Here is a 24,081-nt window from a genome sequence, read left to right as displayed (position 1 = left end):
AGAGGTTAGGCTCACGTCTATAGTTCCCAGACCTTTCCTTGCAGCCTTTGTTAAGTAGAGTCATAACAATATTCTTTCATCCGGCATCTCACCCGTGACTAATATATCTCAGCCAGGGTTCATATATTCATATATCTCAGCCAGGGTTCCTGTGACTTTGTCTCTGGCTCCCTACGGTGTCCTTATTATATCTGATCAAGCTTGGGAGATTTACCTACCTTCATACACACAAGGACATCTAGCACCTCCCCACCTATAATACAGACGGTCCTCAAGATATCTCCATAAAATGTCTCAAGTTCCCTAGGCTTCATGTTTTTTTCCCCCAATGGAGAAATTCTCATTGAAGATCTTACCCATTTCATGTGGCTCCACGCACTGATAACTGCTTAGGTTTCTGAAGGACCTTATTTCCCTTTGGATTCTCCTTAATTTTCATTTCTAGAGCCCTTAACCTCTCCTGCCCCCAATAATTGCCTTCTGAAGTATGCTCCTTAGTCCCCTAAACTCCTCCAGGGATACAATTGATCCCATCTGCCTATACCTGGCCCATGCCTCCCTTTTCTTGATCAAAGCCTCGATTTCTCTCATCATCCAGGCTTCACCTGCCCTTCACGCTAACTGATCCATCAAACTGAAGTTACGCAGAACCAGTTTGTTTAAGCAAAAAAATTCTGAAAGGACATGTTGGCATATTTGTACCACTGTTTCAAATCATGGCTGAGAATTTGAATTTTATTTCACAGTGGTGGGTTTGGGAGCCAGTGATGCAAATGCTAGATTATTAATGCTCTATGGGGAAAATATGGATTTAATTTCATCATCGTATATTATTATGGGACAAATACTTGAGAATGAAAGCCTCCTTTAGAATCAACCCAGATGTCTGCGTTTGAGCACTTGGATTTGAGAATTGAAAATATGATCTCCCTGTTTTTAACTAGTCTGTTTGATAAAAACGTAAGTCTTGGAATTATTTTAACAGGTATGTCTGCTGTGCACCTCATCTACACTTAATATGGTGTCTTTGGTATGAAGAAAGAAAATGGTATTCAGAAAGAAATTCAGGGCTTGTTTGGAATCAGCATAGCTTTTAAATTAAATGCCATCTACTGGATTTTTGTACATTATGCAGTGGGGCGACTTTGTTTTTCTTTCCATTGCACATGACGTAGGAGATAACCAAATGCCGCGCCTGTCCCGCTGAGTTGCTCTAGCATTTTGTGTCCATCTGAAAATACTTGTTGACACAAATGAATTATTTTCGTGAGAGCAATTGGCAACTTGAACAAACGCATCCCATAATGTTTCACCATCACAATTCATCTTCATGGCCTTGAGATCAAAGTGCCAAGACAGGCTGTGATCTACCTCTTTTGGTCATTATTCTGTTAGTTACTGGGACTTGTAGATAGCCCCGTTCTGCTGTCATGTCTTTACCGGGGAGCTGTTCCAATTTGTAATATTTGGGTGGAAAGGAAAGAATTGGGTGTAATTTCAAAAGCATCAGTCTTTTCTTTAGCTAGTGACATTTATTTATAGGTTATATTAGTTGCATCTATGTTATAAATAGGATCTTTACTGCCATCTGGAGAATTTAGCAGATAATGTCCATCTTGGAATACATCAATCCAACCATGAGTTGTCATAACATAAATACTGCTGTTAATAATAAATGCTTATTCCTCAACGCACCCAGTTCAAGTGGATGTCAAAGATTTTCCAGGAGAGTTGTTATTGAGAATAAATTGAATAAAACTGCAGCAATTGTTTTTACTCAAATGTTTGAAAAATCAATAATTGGTCAAATTATTGCAGAAGAATGGTTATACAATTGACTAACATATTTCAAAGTCACAGAGATTTATCTGTATTTTCAAGGGACACAGAAGGATGTGTCAATACAACTTTCAGAGCAGCATTGGGCAGTGCATAATGTGCATTTCAGGGTACATTTTGTGCCATATTCAGGTTGTTCACTCCCGCCTCGAATACATTGAACTTGCTCCGTTGCTAATTGCTGATTGTTCAGAGGAATAAATTGCAAGGAGGCATCGTGGCCGTAAGAATGATCAAATCTCCACAACAAATGTTTAAAAATGTCCTCCTAAATAGCTCAGTAAGCCACTCGGATGTCACTGCCGTTATAATGGGCTGTTGGGGATGAGTTATAAATACTAACCTTGCTCAGATAAAAAAACATGGACTTATAACAACAAAATCCACAGCATTTGAGTAAATATCCACTGCCAGGGCTCGATTGGAATCATGTGTTGTTTTTCCGCTGACTGGTTAGCACACAGCAAAAGTTTTTCCAGTACATGTGACCAGAAACTAAACTGAACTGAACATGGCAAAAGCCGTCTGCCCATACTTCATTTTGATATTGTGTGCTCTATGCTACAGTTACCTTAATATTTTTTTTCTTCTCTCGTCTTCTTGCTCCCATTTTACAGTTGCCAAGTGGCAGGTTGATTTTTTTCAAACCATTTGTAAAAAGAATCCACATTCCGCAGTCGGAAAATGCATTGGAATGACCAGTCTGGAAAAGGGTCTCGACACGAAACGTCACCTATTACTTTTCTCCAGAGATGCTGTCTGACCCTCCGACTTACTCCAGCTTTTTGTGTCTATCTTTGGAATGGCTAGCACTGCCTTGTAATTTTGCACTTCCATGACTAGTGGGGTGCCACAGGGATCTGTGTTGGGTCCACTGTTGTTTGTCATGTACATCAATGATCTGGATGGTGGTGTGGTAAATTGGATTAGTAAGTATGCAGATGATACTAAGATAGGTGGGGTTGTGGATAATGAAGTAGATTTTCAAAGTCTACAGAGAGATTTATGCCAGTTGGAAGAGTGGACTGAAAGATGGCAGATGGAGTTTAATGCTGATAAGTGTGAGGTGCTACATCTTGGCAGGACAAATCAAAATAGGACGTACATGGTAAATGGTAGGGAATTGAAGAATGCAGGTGAACAGAGGGATCTGGGAATAACTGTGCACAGTTCCATGAAAGTGGAATCTCATGTAGATAGGGTGGTAAAGAAAGCTTTTGGTGTGCTGGCCTTTATAAATCAGAGCATTGAGTATAGAAGTTGGGATGTAATGTTAAAATTGTACAAGGCATTTGTGAGGCCAATTCTGGAGTATGGGGTACAATTTTGGTCGCCTAATTATAGGAAGGATGTCAACAAAATAGAGCGAGTACAGAGGAGATTTACTAGACTGTTGCCTGGGTTTCAGCAACTAAGTTACAGAGAAAGGTTGAACAAGTTAGGGCTTTATTCTTTGGAGCGCAGAAGGTTAAGGGGGGATGATAGAGGTCTTTAAAATGATGAGAGGGATTGACAGAGTTGACGTGGATAAGCTTTTCCCACTGAGAGTAGGGAAGATTCAAACAAGGGGACATGACTTGAGAATTAAGGGACAGAAGTTTAGGGGTAACATGAGGGGGAACTTCTTTACTCAGAGAGTGGTGGCTGTGTGGAATGAGCTTCCAGGGAAGGTGGTGGAGGCAGGTTCGTTTTTATCATTTAAAAATAAATTGGATAGTTATATGGACGGGAAAGGAATGGAGGGTTATGGTCTGAGCACAGGTATATGGGACTAGGGGAGAATACGTGTTCGGCACGGACTAGAAGGGTCGAGATGGCCTGTTTCCGTGCTGTAATTGTTATATGGTTATATGGTTATATGGTGGTTGTCGCATCATCATAGATTTGACCAAATTGAATACATTTGTGCAGTATATTCATTTCAAAATGGAAACCTTTGTTACTGCCAAACAATTGATTTCCACAGGCTACTTCATGGCTAGCATCGACCTAAAAGATGCTTACTATTCAGTGCCTATACGGACTGATCACAGACGTAATTTAAAATTCAACTGGATGGGGCAGCTAATGGCAGTATAGAGCTCTACCCAATGGCTTAACATCAGCCCCCAGGCTGTTTACCAAAATTTTGAAACCAGCCCTAGCGTTTCTTCGGAAACAAAAAACATATGGTCATGGCCTACCTGGATGATATATTAATTGTGGGCAAAACTTTGGAATTAGCTAAACTAGCTGTATCAGCCACCAAACAATTGTTTGAGAAACTGGGGTTTTATCATCCATCCAGTTAAATCTAAACTAATGCCTTCCACCATAATGGATTATTTGGGGTTCACAGTTGACTCAGTTCACATGTCGGTGACTTTACCAAAGGACAAGGCTACAGTCTTAACTGAGGCCTGCAACAACCTCATTGACATCAGTGAACCATCTATTAGATTGGTAGCAAGGGTAATTGGCAAAATAGTGGCTGCTTTTCCAGCCACACAATTTGGACCTTTGTATTACCAAAATTTACAAAGGGCAAAAATACAAGCACTCAAAATTAATGCTGGTCATTTCGACAGACCAATGAAGCTACCAATCAAAGCAATTATGGAATTAAAATGGTGGAGGGATAACATTCGGCATTGTTCCAGCCCTATCATTGTCAGCAACCCCTTAGTGGTGCTACAAACTGATGCCAGTGCGCTTGGTTGGGGTGCTACCAACTCCATCTCTAGCTGTGGAGGTAGATGGAATGCACAGGAGGCATCATTACTTGGCATAAACTACCTGGAAATGTTGGGTGCGTTCTATGGCTTAAAATCATACTGTTCTGGAATGCATCACCAGCATGTTAGACAACAGATTGACAATACCACTGTGGTGGCATATATTAACCATATGGGTGGAATCAAATCGACATCATGTGACAATCTGGCTAATACAATTTGGCAATGGTGTATTCAGAAAAATATTTGGATATCAGCTACTTACCTACCAGGTAACCTCAATTCAGTGGCAGACACCAGGTCATGCAAATTCAATGAAAACATCGAATGGATGTTGGATCAAAAAGTATTTGCTGTTATTGTAGCATGGTACGGAACACCAGATATCGATCTATTTGCATCTAGACTCAATCACCAGTTACCAAACTATGTTTCTTGGGAACCAGACCCTGGGGCATCAGCGATAAATGTATTTTCGTTGCATTGGGGGAAATTGTTTTTCTATGCATTCCCTCCTTTCTGCCTCATCAGTCGGGTATTATGCAAAATACAACAAGACTTGGCGTCTGGTATTTTGGTAGTGCCCGATTGGCCTACTCAACCATGGTTCCCTGTGATTCTCGACATGGTCTTAGAACCATGTATCACCGTCCTGAAACGACCAGATTTGTTGGTTCATCCCGTAACGGGGATAGCCATCCATGTCATAATACGACAAACTTATTAATTTGTAGAGTCTAAAGAAACCTCTACTGGAACTGGGACTGACGGACCGAACATTGAACATTATCTCAGCGGCCCACAGGCAGTCCACCAAAAAACAATATCTGGTATACATCAGGAAATGGGAGATATATTGTTTCAAAAACAACATCACTTACAGCACGATGAACATAACGTCTGTTCTGGAATTCCTGGCAGGCCTCCATTATGACGAGGGGCTCAGTTATAGTGCCATTAACTGTGCCAGAAGTGCACTTTCAGCATATTTGTGGCGAGGATCAGAGCGTCATTCTGTTGGGACTCACCCCCTGGTAACCAAACATATGAGGGGAATTTTTAATACCAATCCCCCAAGAACCAGTTACTCTCATATATGGGATGTGAGTATTGTCCTAACGTTGCTAAGGAACTGGTCTCCAGCAACAGCTCTGTCCCTGCAAAAACTGACGCATAAAACAGTAATGCTGATGGCTTTGGTCTCAGCACAAAGGGTACAGTCTTTACATAAGTTAAGGCTGGACAATATGACTTCTTCAACAAGAAATATAATTTTTCATATTCACGAATTAGTCAAACAGAACAGATCGGGATCATCAGGTCTCAACATAGAATTTACGGCTTACCCTATAGATGATCGTCTCTGTATAATAAGACATTTATTGTTATACATAGAGAACACCAAAAATATCAGAGGCAATGAGATGGCACTACTAATCAGCCACAAACAACCCCACAAAAAGGTGTTGGTTCAAACTATTTCCAGATGTCTGAAACAGGTTTTAACACCAGCTGGGGTGGATACTAACATATTCAAATCTCATTCCACCAGGGCTGCAGCTACATCGGCAGCTATGGAATTGGACGTACCGATGGACCAAATCCTGGAGACAGCAGGATGGTCTAGGGAAAAAACATTCCAACAATTCTACTATAAACCAGTGGTTAAACCTGGAACTTTTGCAGAAACAATTTTAAGTCCTGTATTTTGATTTCACCCCATGAAATAGGTGCTATAATTTGTTGTTAATAAATTTATCATGGGTTTTCAATGTCGGATTCATGTTTAAATATGTTAGCACAATTCCTCCCTTAGTCAATTAAGGCAGATGTGATGCATGGACTCGTTTCCACGGCATGAAATCACAGAGCTTTGAAATCTTCACGTAGTCACTCACATGACTCCGAAGTAAAATAGTAAGATTAAACGAGAACTTACCAGTTCGAAGTTTGATCGTTATTTTATGAGGAGTAATGTTGAGTGATTACGTGCCCTCTGCTCCCACTCTTGATCATAAAGTTCAACTGGTATCCTCTTCTCTAATCTTACTATGTTCAGTCATTACTGTTATCTGTGATTTCACACCGCTGCTTTGAAGAATGACACGCATGCGTCCTGGCGGGTTCTTCACGTAATCCCTCAACGTTACTCCTCATAAAATGACGATCAAACTTCGAACTGGTAAGTTCTCGTTTAATCTTACTATTCATCTACTTAATTCTTCCTAGATTCTGTTGTTATTCTAATGTTTATATTTTTGGAGTTTTGTGCTTTGGAGTTTCCAACCTAGACAATCAACAAATATCAGAAAGAGCATTGTTTCCAGTAGTTCCATGTCATGTGTATCCTGAGATCCGAAAACCAACCCTTCACTGCTGCTCTCTGCTCCCTGTCACAATATTGCACTGTGAGTGTTTGACGGCACTGGGCCTTTACTCGCTGGAGTCTAGAAAGTTGAGGCGGGACCTCATTGAAACTTACAGAATAATGAAAGGCACAGATAGAGTGGATGTGGAAAGGATGTTTCCACTGGTGGGAGAGTCCACTGGTGGGAGGTCATAGCCTCAGAATTAAAGGACGCTCTTTTAGAAAGAAGGTGAGAAGGAACTTCTTTAGTTAGAGAGTAGTTAATCCGTGGAACTCATTGCCACAGAGGGCTGTGGAGGCCGTTGGTGGATATGTTTAAGGCAGAGAAGGACATGTTCTTGATTAGAACGGGTTTTCAAGTGTTATGGGGAGAAGACAGGAAAATGGGATTAGGTGGCAGAGATCAGTCATGATTGAATGGCGGGGTGGACCCGATGGGCCAAATGGCCTGTCCACTCCTATAACTTGTGAACTTGTGAATCACACTGCTTCACCTTTAGTAGATGACACTTGAACCAAGAGTCACCTTGCTCTATCACTTTGCCTTTAATAAAAATCCGTGCTTACTTTCATTTCTGAGCCCATATTGTTCCAATTACCTATTATTTATTATCCTTAATTAAGGTCTCTAAATTTTCTACCAAAAATATTAAGTCAAATGGGTTTAGGTCTGGTACTCCAATCTGTGGAACCATGTATTTTATGCAAGATTGGAGGCAATAGCTAGTTGGGGTTATTTTCCTTAGGATATTTGGAAACAGTCCCATTAGGTGGGATGATTGCCCTACTTCAAGCACTACCAATCTCTGAATCATTATTTATCCTCTATAATCATTCTACTACTGGGGTGGGAGATTGCAACCTTCACGTGGTCCACCCTGTTTCGACGAATGCAATCAACCTGGCGTGCACAAACAGAAGATCAAACAGAACTTTAGGCTATGCACGCCATAGGCAAGAAGTAGAAGATTCTACCACTTCCCCTTTCTCAGATTCAAGATCAGATTCAGATTCTACCTGCATAGTCTCACTTCAATAGTTCAATATTAACTTTTTCACAGCCACTTTTTTATAATAATTAATCATTATTGAAAGCCTAGTGTGCCATGTGTCTTAAAATATACCAGATGCCATTTTCAGTTTCAAGATGAAAAATGGAAGCCAACATTATTCAGTGTAAATGCATTCAGTGGGGAAGCACAATCTCTTGCCTTCAGAATAAACAGGAATAAAAAGGCCTATTTTGGGGTTTCAGTTAAAATATAGGACCAAACTATTTATCATAGAGCGTCAGAAGAAGGGAATGTGATTGCAAATTAGCTTTCTACACCACGTCAGAAGCCTTGAACCTAGCCAAATATCTCTGTGAAATATTGGCTCAGGGGCATCTGTTGATGAACATTGAGGCACCTGTGAAGAAGTTCCTGACCTGAAGCATCATCTGTCCCTTTGTTTCCCAGATGCTGCATGAGCTACCGAGTTCCTCCAGCACTTTATGTTTTGAGCAAGGCTCCTTTGTGTGCTGCTGATCTATGTGGCAATTACCTTTTGCAGACTCGATGTTATTCATTCTTACCATGCATGCCTGAACCTCAGCAGTGAGACCCTGTACAACAGGGCAGTCACGGTGGCGCAGTGGTAGAGTTGCTGCCTTACAGTGAATGCAGCGCCGGAGACCCGGGTTCGATCCTGACTGCGGGTGCTGTCTGTACGGAGTTTGTACGTTCTCCCCATGACCTGCGTGGGTGTCCCCCGAGATCTTCGGTTTCCCCCCACACTCCAAAGATGTACAGTTTGGAGGCTAATTGGGTTGGTAAATGTAAAAATGGTCCCTAGTGGGTGTAGGATAGTGCTTATGTGCTGGTATCGCTGGTCGGCGCGGACCCAGTGGGCCGAAGGGCCTGTTTCCATGCTGTATATTTAAACTAAAAGACTAAACTAAATGCCTTAGCCAAGTGTGGAGCAAGTACTGGCCACTCCTGTGGTGAGCAGACGGCTGCGACACTCCTGGTAAGCCGGCCTGACTCACCCATCGCAGTCGGACGACAGAGGAGGTCTCGCCCCAAGGGGCACTGCAGCCTGCAGAGAGACAGGTGCAGAGTGAGTGGTTGGGTGGGAGCCCAGAGGCCGTCGGGCGGAGGACAAGGTCAGGTCAGACTGAGAATGAGTTGGAGCCCCGAGGTTGAGTCGGAGCCCCCTGTGGATGAGGTCAGGTCAGAGACCTGAGGTTGGGCTGAGGACGGAGTTGGGCTGGAGACGTTGGGCTGAGGACGTAGTTGGGCTGAGGACGAAGTTAGGCTGAGGGCAGAGTTGGGCCGAGGACGGAGTTGGGCTAAAGGTGGAGTTGAGCTGAGGGCGGAGTTGGGGGAGGACGGAGTTGTGCTGAGGGTGGAGTTGGGCTGAGGGTGGAGTTGGGCTGAGGGTGGAGTTGGGCTGAGGGAGGAGTCTCGAGATCCAGCTGAGGTGGTGTCGCCAAGAACAAAGGGGAACCAGGCATGGGGGGCTGAAGAAGGGATGAGTATTCCTTGTAACATTGTCAGAACCTAAATGCAAAATACAAAGAATTTCACAGCACCTAGCTACGTACGTGGCAATGAAGTATCATCATCATTATCACACCAGACTGCACAGTATAATGTTACAGTGTTATAGCGTTTTACTTTGACCGTTAACTAAGTCTCGATCCTTGGCTTAGCAGACTGTTATATCTGTCAAAAATATAAAATATTTGAATTGTTGTTCATATCGTGAAATGGTTCGTTCTCAGAAGTCCAGTTTGCCTTTCCTTTTGATTGTGTCTGTGGTACCATGGGCAGGAAGGAAGAGACACATGCCATGGATTTTAATGTATGTTACCTGCTGTGCTCTAGTTAATGAGAATCATGGCCATTTTTTTATCCTTTCATTTTTAATCTTCATATGTGGAAGAGGCAATCGCATCATCCATGTGTGTGGTGTTGAAATGGTCTGAGGTCTAACCTGATGTTGGTTCTGCTGCCAGATTACAGAGAGTAACAGCTGAAGAATTGTTATGAATGAATGAATGGATGACTACTTTATTGACACATGTGAGATTCTTTGTTGTCCAAGGTATGCAAAGAGTCACCACAAAAAGGGCAACGACAAAGTTACAAGCATCTCACGCTGGGTCCTCCATGGTTCACCCCTCCCTCCCTCCCTCACAATGGTTCCCAGATGCCGGGTGCTCCTTTGTTCCCGGAGGAATGTCCTCCGGCTCCCACGTGGCCCGTCCTCGACCGCTGGCGCCCACAACCACCGCCAACCTCGACCGTTGTCCTCGACCACCACCGTTGCAGGAATTCCACTGCTAGGTTTCATGAGACTGACTCTGGAGCATATATTTATTGCTCATTATTCTATGTTCGCTCTTCTGGGTGAGATGCTAACTGCATTTTGTTGTCTCTGTACTGTACACTGCACAATGACAATAAAGATTGAATCTGAATCTGAATCTGGGTTGTGAAATGACTGGCCAGCAAAGTTACAAGTTGCATCTTCACGTAGAGGAATCCTGAAATTGATGCCACTTGCATGGAGCAATGCTGACATTTTAGCATCAATCATGTTAGATTCTTCCTGTAAAACCTGATGCAACAAAGCTAAAAATATACGCTCAAATCCAGGTTGCTGTGACTAAAAGCAAAAGCAGGCTTGTCTTGTTGCTGCACAGTTCATCAATAGGAATTTGCACAAAAGGCTCAATAGGCAGTCACGGTGGCGCAGCGTTAGAGTTGCTGCCTTACAGCGAATGCAGCGCCGGAGACCCGGGTTCGATCCTGACTACAGGTGCTGTCTGTACAGAGTTGTAAGTTCTCCCCGTGAACTGCGTGGGTTTTCACCAAGATCTTCAGTTTCCTCCCACACTCCAAAGACATACAGGTTTGTAGGTTAATTGGCTTGGTAAATGTAAAAACAAATTGTCTCTAGTGGATGTAGGATAGTGTTAGTGTGCGGGGATCGCTGGTTGGCGCTAAACTAATCAAAACTAAACTAAACTAATTTAAAAAAAAGTTTATAATGTTGTAAGATTGTTCTGACGTGTGATGCTTGGCCATGCGAGGGGAAATCCTGAAAGCCTTTCCATAAATCATGAGAGTTGAATGAAATTCTTTACCTTTTTAGAGAACAAAAATATCAGGGGATAGATGCAAGGAACTGCAGATGCTTGTTTATAAAAAACGAGACAAAGTGCTCAATGGGTCAGGCAGCATCTCAGAAGAGAGATAGGGTCTGAAGAAGGGTCTTGACCCGAAACGTCACCAATGCTTTCTATCCAGAGATGCTGCCTGTTCCGTTTAGTTACTCCAGCATTTTGTGTCTATCTTCGGAGTAAACCAGCATCTGCAGTTCCTTCCTTCACAGAGATAGCTGGTGTTTTGGGTCAGGTCCCTCCTTCAGACTGGAGTATATTTGTTCCAATACACTAACTCCTGGCTGAGGGTCAACTGATGTGGATTAGGAAATTTCCATTTTTAATTCATACTCTGCTTGCAGAATGCATTTAAGATATCAATGGAGGTGTTACAATTGTCTCTGGCATTCTGAGCTGGGGTGAGAGAAAAGCAATGTTCACAGTACTAATTAACATTGTTGCAACTAAGGTATTTGTGTGGATAAGAACCTAAACTGAGCTCACATTGACGACTGCTTTGGTGCCACCTCCTGCACCCACACACAACTGACTGACTTCATCCACTTCACCACCAACTTCCATCCAGCACTCCAATACACCTGGACGATTTCAGACACTTCCCTACCATTCCTTGACCTCACCATCTCCATCGCAGGGGACAGACTCCTGACCGACATACATTATAAACCCACTGACTCACATGGCTATCTGGACTACACGTCTTCCCACCCTGCCCCCTGTAAAGACTCCATCCCCTACTCCCAATTCCTCTGCCTACGCTGCATCTGTTCCCAGGATGAGACATTTCATACCAGGGCATCGGAAATGTCCTCGTTCTTCAGGGAACGGGGATTCCCCTCCGCCACCATAGATGAGGCTCACACCAGGGTCTCATCCATACCCCGTAACACTGCTCTCTCTCCCCATCCCCGCACACGCAACAAGGGCAGAGTCCCTCTGGTCCTCACCTTTCACCCCACCAGCCGGCAAATACAACACATAATCCTCCGCCATTTCCGCCACCTCCAACGTGACCCCACCACTCGCCACATCTTCCCATCTCCCCCCATGTCTGCCTTCCGCAAAGACCGCTCCCTCCGCAACTCCCTCGTCAATTCTTCACTTCCCTCCCGCACCACCCCCTCCCCGGGCACTTTCCGTTGCAACCGCAAGAAATGCAACACCTGTCCCTTCACCTCCCCCCTCGACTCCATTCAAGGTCCCAAGCAGTCGTTCCAGGTGCGACAAAGGTTCACCTGTATCTCCTCCAACCTCATCTACTGCATCCGCTGCTCTAGATGTCAGCTGATTTACATCGGTGAGACCAAGCGTAGGTTGGGCGACCGTTTCGCCGAACACCTCCGCTCAGTCCGCAATAACCTACCTGACCTCCCGGTGGCTCAGCACTTCAACTCCCCCTCCCATTCCCAATCCGACCTCTCTGTCCTGGGTCTCCTCCATTGCCAGAGTGAGCAACAGCGGAAATTGGAGGAACAGCACCTCATATTCCGTCTGGGGTCCTTGCGTCCCTTTGGCATCAACATTGAATTCTCCCAATTTGGCTAGCCCGTGCTGTCTCCTCCCCTTCCTTCACCCTCTAGCTGTCTCCTCCCACCCTCCCATCCGCCCGCCCTCGGGCTCCTCCTCCTCCTCCCTTTGTCCTTCTTTCTTTCCCCACCCCCTATCAGTCTGAAGAAGGGTTTCGGCCCGAAACGTCGCCTATTTCCTTCGCTCCATAGATGCTGCTGCACCCGCTGAGTTTCCCCAGCAATTTTGTGTACCTTTGAGCTTCACTTTAGACTTGTTTAGGCTTTACACCTACAGTGTGGAAGCAGGTCTTACACCCCACAGGGCAAAGATCCGCTATAAGATCTTTGGCTAAAATGAGTCATAAAATCGCCCATGAATCCGCCCATGAGTGTACTACACGTTTGCGTGAGAGTAATCCATCTTGCTCCGCTATAAGATCTTTGCACAGAGTTCATGCTGACCAGCAATCACCCCATACACTCGCACTATCCTACACACAAGGGACAATTTACAATTTTACCAAAGCTAATTATAAACCTGAGATAGACACAAAATGCTGGAGTAACTCTGAACAGCTGAAGAAGGCTCTCGACCTGAAACAGCACCCATTCCTTCTCTCCAGAGATGTTGCCTGTCCCGCTGAGTTAGTATTTTGTGTCTATTTCCGGTTTCAACCAGCATCTGCAGTTCCTTCCCACACAACCTACAAACCTGTACGTCTTTGGAGTGTGGGAGGAAATTGGGCATCATGAGAAAACCCACATGAACACGGGGAGAACGTACAAACTCCGTACAGACAGCACCCGTAGTCAGGATCGAACCTGGGTCTCTGACGCTGTAAGGCAGCAACTCTATCGCTGCGCCACCATGCCACCCCCGCAACTCAATGACAATTTCCTGAGATGACATCACCACCAGCCATGGTTACTACCTCCCCACTTCTCCCTCTCCCCTGACTCATCTGCCAACTAACCCGTCCTTAGCTGAATACATCCATCACTTGCCAGTTCCTGCCCCAAGCTTTCCTTTCACCATTTTCTACCAGCTATCTCCCTTCTGCACCATGTGTCTGAAGAAAGGTCCTAACCTGAAATTTCAACTGTCTATTTCCCCTCCAGGCCCTCCAGTGATTTGTTGCTTTTTGTTTTGATCTTGACCTTTAGTGCAGTTGACGTGATATTTGTACATTCTCTTCACGACTAGATATGTTTCCCCTGTGTGCCTTTCTTCCTTCATCCATAAGATGTGCTGGTAGGTTCAATGGCTCATGTAGCGGGCAAAATAATCAAAGGGGAAGTGATGGGCATAAGAGAGAGAATAAATCCCCACAGAGCAATCAAATATGTTCCATTCCTCATCGACCAACGTTGGTCGATGAGGAATGGAACATATTTGATTGCTCTGCTGTGAGCCGACATGTTCTCAGTTTAAGTATATATAACTAAAAGATCGTACAAATCAAATTCAATTTTCAAATTCACAAACGACACCATCATTGTGGGCCGGATATCAAATAATGATGATACAGTGTACAGGAAGGAGATCAAGAACCTCGAGTCCTGGTGAATGTACTTGTTACTTGTTATTTGAATTATTTGAGTGGGAAGCATGTTAATGGGAGACCTTTCAATGTCAGCAAGACAAAGGAGATAGTGATCGACTTCAGGAAGTGAAGCGGGACACATGCCCCAGTTTGTGCTGATGGTGCTGAGGTCGCGATGGTTGAAAACTTCAAATTCCTAGGCGTTTATAACACCAACAACTTCTCCTGGACCACCCATATTGAGGCAACGACCAAGTTCTTTAGTAACTTGTCAGTTTCTTTGTTGAACTAAATTCCTTAGAAGGCTTAGGAAGTTTGGCATGTCCCCAAGAACTCTCACCAGCCTCTACAGATGCGCCATAGAAAGCATTTTATCAGAATGCTTCACAGCCTGGGTTGGGATGTAGACCGCAAGGAATTGCAGCGAATTGTGGACAGTTGCAGCCCAGACCATCGCACAAACCAACCTCCCTTCCATTGACTCAATTTACACCACACACTGCCTCGGCAAGGCCAGCAGCATAATCAAGGACGAGTTGCACCCTGACCACTCCCTCTTCTCCCCTCTCCCATCAGGCAAAAGATATAGAAGTTCGGGGACTGCAAATTCAGGGTCAGTTTGTTCCCAGCTGTTATCAGGCAACTGAATCATCCTACCACAACCAGAGAGCAGTGCTGAACTACTATCTACTTTTTGATGACCCTCGGACTGTCCTTGATTGGACTTTGCAGGCTTAACCTTGCACCAAACATAATTCCCTTATCATGTAACTATACACTGTAAATAGCTTGATTGTCATCATGCATTGTCTTTCCGCTGACTGGAGAGCACAAAACACAAGCTTTTCACTGCACCTCGGTCCACGTGACAATAAACTACACTAAACTAGGAGAAGAGAAAGTTTGCTTGTTTTTTCATGTATATGAGTGGCAAACCAGGAACCCTTCATTTGATTGAAATGTGTGTGGTGATTCTGCATGTGGTACATATTACAGAACTGCAAACTGTCAGCAGTCCCAAATGCAGATTTTACTGAACTGACGTCCCATGGGATTATTTCTGGTAACTGTTTAGAATTCAGTATTTGCTTACTGGCATTTTCAAATGTCTAAAGTGATGACAAAGTACCAGTGCTGTTGACATTAGCAGGGCAGTAGCTCAACAGTGTGAGACTGAACATACACGACTTCGTAACTTAGAGCTGAATGGCTCTTTACTCCCCTGCTTGAGTTTCAAATTTCTGCCTGGAATATATTTATTTTAAGCAAAGCAAGATCTGACATTACTTGTTATTTGAATTATTTGATGTGGCAGCACATTAATGGAATGCAGCCCTCTGAGTTATCCATTCCCTTTTTTATTGTTTGCGATGGAAGAAAAGTGAAGTCCTTATACAAGAAGTAATGAGCGTTAACTCCCCTCGCTGTCAGCAATGTATTGCCTTGCACAGGCCTATCAGCTCCTCTTTGATTTAGACTTAAGAATTTTCCTTCCTTGGTGGGTGGCACAGTGGCGTTGCAGGTGGGTAGCACAGTGGCGTTGCAGGTGGGTGGCACGGTAGCGCAGCGGTAGAGTTGCTGTCTTATGGGCCTGTCCCAATTAGGTGATTTTTCAAGCGACTGCCGGCGACTGTTAAGTCGCTGAAAAAAACGGCGACTGGAACAGCGACTGAAACCGCGACTGTCAGAGTGGAACACACACACACACACACACACACACACACACACACACACACACACACACACACACACACACACACACACACACACACACACACATCGCTTCCTTCACCAGCCAGTTATGCAGGCGGGGGACAGGGCAAGTAGGGGAGCGCAGTCTGAGTGAAATTCACACGGTGCGAAGCCAATGTGATACAGACACACACCACGATGAACAGGAAGGTTGGCGCTGTATTTAAGATGGTGAAAGCACAGTGTACGGGAAGGGTCACTTAAGTCCTTTAAAAGATGGGGGAGAGGGGAGAGAAGGAGTGGAGACAACTTTTAAGAAGCTAGAGATACACGGCTGTGAAGCTCGGCGGACATTAACATTGTCCGGTTATCTTTGGTTCTGAAAACTGCTGTTTATGTTTTTTCCCCAATGACTCAATGAAATTCACCGGTCAGCACCGGCAATAACCTAGAAGAGCCTACGACAACCTACGACCTCCTGCCAACCCACTACAACTGCACCAACAGCATTAGAATTCTCGCTACTCTCCATGCCGTCAAAATTCTGGTTGCCGCTAATTTTTGAACATTTTTTGAAAAATTAGCGGCGACCAGAATGAAACCGCGACTAGTTACGAGAATGCGGGAACTACTCACCACCATGCAGGCGACACCCCAGCAACCTCCGGCGAACATGCGGCGACCTTGCAGCGACCTCATAATCTCCTGTAGTCGCCTAAAAAGTCGCATAAATGGGACAGGCCCGTTACAGCGCCAGAGATCCTAGTTCGACCCTGACAACGGGTGCTTGAGTTTGTACATTCTCCCCATGACCTGCTTGGGTCTTCTCCGAGATCTCCAGTTTCCTCCCACACTCCAAAGACGTGCATGTTTGTAAGTTGTGTCAGAAGGAACTGCGGATGCTGGTTTACACCAATGATAGACGCAAGATACTGGAGTAACTCAGCGGGACAGGCATCATCCCTGGATAGAAGGAATGGGTGTGTTTCGGGTCGAGACCCGAAGAAGGGTATCTACATGAAACATCACCCATTCCTTCTGTCCAGAGATGCTGCCTGTCCCGCTGAGTTACTCCAGCATTATGTGTCTATCTTCAGGTTGTAGCTTCATTGGCTTAGTATGAATGTAAAATTGTCCCTAATGTGTAGGATAGTGTTAGTATGCAGGATTGCTGGTCGGTGCTGACTCGATGGGCCATAGAGTCTGTTTCCGCGCTGTATCTATAAACTTAACTAAACTAAACTAAATCTTGGTTTGGGTCATTTGCCCCATCTACATGACACACTATCAAGTTACTTGACAATGTATCACCCTCCTTGGCTTCATTCTCAGCAGATGTCCTTGTTGAGCAGAAGAAATCAGCTGACCCCGGGAACATTTGGTTCCCAGCTCAAACACAGAGTCCACATTGCCATCGAAGTATAGGGTTGAAACAGCAATCATCTGCTGGACCACTGATGTGCATGGCTAGGTGGTGTAGTGATCCATTCAGTACATCATGATCCATTCACTCTCTGAGCAATTGGCCTAGTGCAACATGTTGTAATTATGTTTATATACTTGAGTAGTTAAGATGAAAAGATACTGGATGCTGTGTTTAACACACAAAGTATAAATTATCAATGTGTTTTTGTTGCTGTTATTAGTTCGCATTATTACAGACACTTGCGTTGAGACAATCTTTGTGTACACTTCAACACCAATTTACTCCAAATTGGAAACATTATAGAAATAAACAAGGTTTTTTTCAAGCATTATGCCAATACAATTTTCTATTTTTTAAATAATTAGATTAGTCTGGTTTAAAGGTAAAGTGGATGCAGTAAAGTGGATAAAGGTAACTCCAATGCTGCAGGATAACTGAAACTGTTTCAATGGTTTCAACAATTCAAAGACCCAATTCTTCACGGTCTGAAGAAGGGTCCCGACCCAAAATGTCAGCCTTCCTTTTTCTCCAGAGATGCTGCCTGATATAGTTTGAAGAAGGGTCCGTAGCCAAAACGTTACCCACCCTTTTTCTCTGGAGATGCTCCCTGACCTGCTGAATTACTCCAACGTTTGTGTCTATCTTTGGTATAAACCAGCATCTACAGTTCTTTGTTTCTACATTGGGGTTATGTAGGTTGGTTCAAGAGCCTGACAGCTGTAAGGAAGGAGCTGTTCCTGAACCTGGTGGTGTGGGGCTACAGGTTTCTGTACCTCCTGTCTGAGGGTAGCAATGAGAAGAGTTGACCATGAATGAATGTAACAGATTGGCACGTTCCAATATCCAAGATTACGCAGAAATTTGGTGTAAAGGCTCTCTAATGGAGGGACACCAGCAGCCTGGTGTCCTTGGACTCGTTTGACAATTGGGATGTATCAGAAGGAAGAATGAATGTAATGCTGATATGATTTGCTGCTTCTAACTCAATGGAATGGTCTGAATCATATGAATTACTGTAAATACATTGGCAAATGTCCTGAGTGACCTATATTTAGGGTACGCTGCCATACTGGGTGTAGATTCCTGTGTTCAAACGTGTTCGAAGGTTGTCACAAATATTCGACAATTTACCCTCGGACAGGTTTGCTGAAGTGCTTTCCTGGGACAAGTGTAGTGGTTCCATAGAACATGAGTTAGTTGTTCTTCCTCAATATTTCAATTGTTCTTTATTTATTGTCACCTATGCACTGTGTAGTGAAATTCTTTTGCACAACCCACAAATGCACAGTCGTCATATTTTGGCGCCATTTACAATGAAGAAGTCCAAACTCCGAAGTCCGGAGCACATTCATGGAAGTACAGGAGCACCCCTGATCCAGATAGGTATCAGGATAAAAGCAGCTGTAATCTCTCCATCCATTTCTCCACCAGTATCTTTGTGGATTTCTGATAGCTATTCCAGTTTACAGTCCCTTGTGTTGAGTTGGTGTGGTACTGTTTCAGCATCAGCACTTTATAGGAGCCAATCGATGGGGAATTTATATTTATAAAATATAAATAAAATACATTTTATTAATTTCCACTAAATAAAAGTCAAAGCAGGCTGGAATTTTAAATGCTTTGCTTTATACATTTTGGTTGATTAAGTTTATTTTGAGTTGAATTCTATCATTGCATTGTAGCCCGTCAGATGTTGTGATGGTCAGTCGCAGTGTAGCTATAAGAGAATTATGTGTAGGAAGGAACTGCAGATGCTGGTTATATACCGAAGATAGACACAAAATGCTGGAATAGCTCAACGGGACAGGCAGCATCTCCGGAGAGAAGGAATGGAAGACGTTTCGGGTTGAGACCCTTCTTCGGCTAAGAGAATTATGTTTGTATTTGACTTCAAATTGCAGTCAAATAAAGATGCCAAAAGCTCATTTGTATATGTATATATATGGGTTGCCTACTGGAGTCAGGAACCCTGCAGGCAGCCCATGGCATAGGTGAAGATATTAGGCTGCTGCTGGCCTACTGCTCACTGACTGCCAGTGTTTAGTCACACACCAGCTAGACATTTAGAAAATGAAGTTCCTTTCCAGTCTGCTACATCTCCAGGTTAACAAGCAGTGTCTGTGAAGTGACACACCCGCAGACAATTGCGCACTGCCTCTGGGGGGAGAGCTTGCAATCCTTGTAACGTCTCCTGTTCACCCTGTCTGCTGCACCATTCTCCCAGGGAATGTCTATGGAAACGCTCTTGCCTGGAAAAAAATCTGATGCGTGGAGACGGACTGATGTCTAACCTAATGACTTTCAGCATCTGCCACACGGGGATCCCTCTGGATGCTGGAAGCTGGATAGATCCCAGGAAAGCACGGAGCATGCACACACTGTGATTGCAGCAATTGCTAGGAGAGATGATTGAGCAACAGGGAGCAATGGATCAACAACCCTGTCGTAATCCCAGTGAGCCCCAGCTGGTCCAGTGCTGTCTGCTGTGCGAGGAGAAGGGCAAGGGAGATGTGTGGTGAGTGGGGAAGGAGGCGGGTAAAGACAGGCCTCTCCTTCTCCTTATTTTTCATCTGCCAATCTTCATATTCAACAGAATTGTCAACTTCAGTGAGATTCCATCTTAAGGTCATAACACCATAAGTGATAGGAGCAGAATTAGGCCATTCGGCCCATCGTCTAATTCGCCCTTCAATCATGGCTGATTCTCCTGCCTTCTCCCCATAACCTCTGACACCTGTACTAATCAAGGGATCTTAGTTTAGTTTAACGATATGTTTTCCCCGTGACCCACGTGGGTTTTCTCCGGGTGCTCCGGTTTCCTCCCACACTCCAAAGACATACAGGTTTGTAGGTTAATTGGCTGGTTTAAATCGAAGATAGACAAAAAAAAAGCTGGAATAACTCAGCGAGTCAGAGCATCTCTGGAGAAAATCTCTGGACGTTTTGGGTCGAGACACTTCTTCAAACCAGAGTCAGGGGAAAGGGAAACGAGAGATATTGACTATGATGTAGAGAGATATAAGACAAGTGAATGAAAATGTTTGCAAAAAAGTAATGATCTATAAAGGATTCAGGCCATTGTTAGCTGTTTGCTAGGTGAGAATGAGAATCTGGTGTGACTTTGGTGGGGGAAGGATGGATACTTTAATTCCCCTTCACACTACCACAACTGACCTTTCCGTCATCGGCTTCCTCCATTGCCAGAGTGAATCTAAACGCAAATAGGGGGGACAGCGTCTCATATTTCGCTTGGGCAGCTTACAACTTAGTGGTATCAAATTTGATTCCTCCAACTTCAAATAACCCCTGCATTCCCTTTCTCTCCATCCCTCCCCCACCCAAGTCACACAAGGTTCCTGTTCTTATCTAGCAAACAGCCTGTTTCCTTTATCATCGTTACTTATTTTGCATAACTTTCATTCATTTATTTTATATCTCTCTGCATCACTGTCTATATCTCTCATTTCCCTTTCTCCTGACTCTAGTCTAAAGAAGGATCTTGACCCATTCCTTCTCTCTAGAGATGCTGCCTGTCCAGCTAAGTTACTCCAGCATTTTGTGTGTATCTTTATTTATTTATTTATTTATTCCGAACAAGTAAGACATTAAAGACATTAATAGTAACAAAATCGAAATTATCAAACAATTGGACTTTACAATCAATATTTACAAAGCAATGAAAAGAACAAAATCAAAGTTCCAATGTCCAACTCTGTGTCTGTACAAGCTCGAAAAGGAGTGAGAAGAGGTGCTATCTTCGGTTTAAACCAGCATCTACCGTGTCTACCTACACACGGGGATTGTAGTGTTCATTCTGAATGATCCTCATTGCCTAAAATACACTGACAGTTTTTTTTTGCACGGTGGCGCAGCAGTAGAGTTGCTGCCTGGAGACCCGGGTTCGATCCCGACTATGGGTGCTTGTCTGTACGGAGTTTGTACGTTCTCCCCGTGACCTGTGTGGGTTTTCCCCGAGATCTCCAGTTTCCTCCCACACTCCAAAGGCGTACAGGGTTGTAGGCTAATTGGCTTGTTTGAAGTGTAAAATGTCCCTAGCGTGTGTAGGATGATGTTAATACGAGGGGAACGCTGGATCAGCACAGGCCCGGTGGGCCGAAGGGCCTGTTTCCGCGCTGTCTTTAAACTAAACTAAACTAACCATCCAGCAAGTGCATAAATAATTGTGAGTTATGAGCTCTGAAATTCAATAAATTCAAGAAGAAAGATCATTTTTTTTAAATCCTGAAATAAATCATGTGCTAAATGTGTAGTTCAACTTGTGTTTAAAGCCAAACGTGGAGCTGACAGGACGCCTTATTTTCTGAGCCTCGAAACTACAGCCAGAGTGAATATTTCACCCCCAAAGTCTGGCACATAATCACCTCTTCACATCATCTGCCAATTGGAAAAATGGTGCAAGAACACCGACCTGGTTTAGAAGCAGACAAATTTTCATTATGAAAAATCCTGCTTAAGCCTGCAAACATCTCAGAACTGAACATTGTCAGCAGATACAAAAGATGAATAAATAAAACACTCACACCTTTAATAAATGCTTCACATACTCTGTGGGAGATAGAGCAAAGAAGTTGCAACTGACAATTGTAACAGGGAAGTAGATTTACTTATATGTAAAGCAGTTGATAATGTGATATGTAAATACAAGTGTGTGTATGGTTTTTATGTTCTGGTAAGATGTATAATTTATTTTATTTTCTGTTCCTCGCTTGATATTGCAAATTGGCCATTGTGCTTATGCTAAAGCATGACCATTGACAATGTTGGAAGAGTCTGGGATGACGACTATGCAGCGACTGTGAGTGTTTGGTTTCTGACGGAAGTGTGAGTGTAGGGACTGAGAGCCCAAACAGATCCAGGTGGAAGAGAAGCGGAGATGTTGGTGCAGGGACAGGATGGCCATTAAGGAGCTCTGGATGGAGGCGTTTTAGAGAAATGGAGAAATCCTCAAGAGTGGCCGGAGTGCTCTACTCCAGTGTTGAGGAGAAAGTGGCTAGGAAGGAAGAACAGACAAAAAAAACTGCTCCAATGGTGAAAATTGAGAGGGTGAATAACAATAGCTGAGCATATTTGATGAAGATAGCAGTAATTGATGAAGCTAGATCTCTGAGAATGAACTGTGTGGTCAGCCTCTACCTCTCTTTCTGATACAAAAGAAGTTCACTTTGGGCTGGCACTATGGTAGAATGATATCAAACTGAGTATAACATAAATGCTGGGTGCATTAAATTTCATAAACAAACTGCACTGCAGCAATCTTAGAGATGAAATTATTATTCTGATGGAAATCTTATTGAGTTAATGATTTGGACATGATTTCCCTACAAACTTTGAATAAGAGATAACCGATATGGAACACAAATACAATTGTGTCCTTGAATTTCATAGAAGATCAGTATTCTGTTGCAACTGTTATCAAAGTTGTCCGTACAATAAACCGTCGTTTTAAAGGGCCTGTCCCACTTGGCTGTCATTTGCGCTTCATTTACGTGTCATATGTAAAATTGGTCAACGCGTCGTGATGCGCGACATCGCGTGCAAATCACGCGTCATCACGCGTCAGCACAGCCGTCTGGTGCACATGACGTCATTAGAATACCCTGAGGCACGCAGCAAGACGTTGACGCAAGGAAGTAAGGATGTTGACGCATGGTGACGTAACCATGCGTCACCATGCAATACACGTGAGACATCGGGAAGCCAGCGTACAACGCCAATGCGTCAGCGTGCGTGCCCAATGCGTCAGTGTGTGTACGCGATACGTGTATGTGTACGTGTGTACGGTGGCACGCGAGGATTTCATTCCTGTACTAAATCCTGGAGCGTTGCGTAATACCGCGTGCCACCACATACGATTATACGCCTCACCATGCGCAATGCATGCTCACCCCACGCGTCAAGACGCGTCGACATAATTTACATATAACACGTAAATGAGGCACAAATGACGGCCAAGTTGGACAGGCCCTTAACTTTTCATATAGTAAACCCTCGTTTGTTCGGTTATAGTGGACGGACCTGCTGATGCCACCTCTGGCCCGCAACATCTCCCCGGCTGTTCAGAGCCCCGGCTTCCAACCCCACTCCCGACTCGCAAGGTGTACCAGCGATCCCTACTTCATCCACCGCACGGTACGGCTGGTGTGGCTGTTGTTGCGGCCTCTGGGGACTGTGCTTTCTTCAGGCCACCACCACCGACAGGTCGCACTCGATCACCATGGGGCTCCCTCCCCTCTCACCAGCTGCCGCTTCTTCTTGTCGCTTTGTCCACTCCCCACCACCTCCTCCTTCTCCCATCGCTCTGTCCACTCGGACTCTTTCCCTCCCCCCACCGCCGCCAACTGTCTCGTCCTCCTTCTCCCCCAGAGTTCCCCCAATACACTCAAGTCAAGTCAACTTTATTTGTCACATACACATACAAGATGGACAGTGAAATGAAAGGGCCAATGCCTGCGGAATTGTGCAAAAACAACAGAACAGAATTAGTATTTACATTAAAAAAAAAAGAAGACGCAACAGTATTTACACCCTGGTGAGATCAGAATTTACAGTCCTGTGGGAAGAAACTCCATTTCAGCCTCTCTGTTTTTGCAGCGTGACAGTGGAGGCACTTGCCTGACCGCAGCAGCTGGAACAGTCCATTGCTGGGGTGGTTTGGGTCCTTCATGATCCTGCAGGCTCTGGATCTACACCTTCTGGTGCATAGGTCCTGCAAGGGGGGAGTGTAGTTCCCGTGGTGCATTCAGCTGAACGCACAACTCTCTGCAGATCCTTCCTGTCCTGGGCAGAGATGTTTCC

At 44.3% G+C, this 24,081-nt stretch overlaps 1 protein-coding gene across 1 annotated transcript in view; it reads left to right on the top strand.

The window, feature by feature from the left end:
* The window catches only part of pwwp2b (PWWP domain containing 2B), a 228,154-nt gene extending 205,421 nt beyond the window's left edge, over nucleotides 1–22,733 (top strand). The window contains exon 4 of the mRNA XM_033033644.1: nucleotides 21,554–22,733. The gene's annotated coding sequence lies outside the window, so the exon portion shown is untranslated. The remainder of the gene's footprint in view (nucleotides 1–21,553) is intronic.
* The last annotated feature ends 1,348 nt before the right edge of the window (nucleotides 22,734–24,081 follow it).

Source organism: Amblyraja radiata, chromosome 15, assembly GCF_010909765.2.
Source record: "Amblyraja radiata isolate CabotCenter1 chromosome 15, sAmbRad1.1.pri, whole genome shotgun sequence".
Lineage (NCBI taxonomy): Eukaryota > Metazoa > Chordata > Chondrichthyes > Rajiformes > Rajidae > Amblyraja > Amblyraja radiata.
This window is presented reverse-complemented; position numbering and strand designations above follow the sequence as displayed.